Source organism: Hetaerina americana, unplaced genomic scaffold (genome assembly GCF_022747635.1).
Source record: "Hetaerina americana unplaced genomic scaffold, ioHetAmer1.1.p SCAF_7, whole genome shotgun sequence".
Lineage (NCBI taxonomy): Eukaryota > Metazoa > Arthropoda > Insecta > Odonata > Calopterygidae > Hetaerina > Hetaerina americana.
The window spans coordinates 34,797,553-34,798,667 of NW_027287316.1; the positions used below are offsets into that span (position 1 = coordinate 34,797,553).

The window sequence follows — 1,115 nt, forward strand, 5'->3', positions numbered from 1 at the left end:
GTCCTAACACCCTCCGCCACATGCCTTTGTGGCGGCTTGCGGGGTATTAACTAGATGTTGATGCATAACTGGTGCCCTAAGACTCCACAAACAGTAGTTTTAGGGGAGGCGACCGATAGCTAAGGTCATTTGCGCCATTAGGGATGGATGGGAAAGGAAGGATGGAGAGAAAACCGGCCTCGGTATTAGCCTACTCTTGTCGAAAGGCGCCAAGGGGTCCGAGGTTTAACGTCCCATCCGACGGACGTCGTACTCTCTCAAAGTGCTCTCCACAAAGCACCATAAGTAAGGATACCACTGAAATAAATCTGACGATTCGAACCTGGGCTCTCACGGTTGGAAGCCTATACGTTAGCTACCGTACCACCCCCAGCCCCCATGTGACTCGTTTAGCGTTCCTAGGTAAGAATAAAGGCTACCGGTAGGCAATAGTTTCTATAGAGGCCTTTTTGTCCATGTGTCAACACGAAAGTCAGGAGCCTGGGAGAGCTCATTAAGGGTGTGAATCAGATTGCTATGCCAGAGGTGCTACTTGGGGGATTTGACTGTTGGATACGGGCAGAATCTCACAAGATGAAACCTTCTGCGCACGTCATATTGACAATTCCCAAGAGAGATTCAGGTTCTAATAGTTCGAGGCTCTATATAGTATTTGTCATGCAAGCGAGACTGGCCTTCATAAAGTTTGCGCGCCTCATTGACCTACTTAACATGGGCTAAGTTACGTACTTGCTCCTTGTATATGACGTTCGTATCAATAAGCTAGAGAACATAAAGACCATCAAAAGCCAATTCCAAAGAAATGAAACATATAAAATTAAAAAAATATTCCCATGCCGGGAATCGAACCCGGGCCTTCTGGGTGAAAGCCAGATATCCTAGCCACTAGACCACATGGGATTGTGAAAGGGTTAATTCATTTAGTCTTAAAGCCATAATTTGTGTTATGTACATACTAGTTCGTTTTATCAATGGTTGACACTCGAAACTTACAGTTACAATAGCCTCCGAATATTATTTAGTGGCAGTTAAAGGATAACGATTCGTTTGCATACTCTTATAAATAAATTCGCCGTTCTTTTTTGAATAACTTTGATCGATGAAACCCGAATGAA

General features: G+C 44.3%; 1 non-coding gene across 1 annotated transcript; it reads right to left on the reverse strand.

Annotated features, from left to right (window-relative positions):
* Positions 1–828: 828 nt before the first annotated feature.
* On the reverse strand, positions 829–900 carry TRNAE-UUC (transfer RNA glutamic acid (anticodon UUC)). The gene has a single exon. It is a non-coding gene; the product is annotated as a tRNA-Glu (tRNA).
* Between the last annotated feature and the right edge of the window lie 215 nt (positions 901–1,115).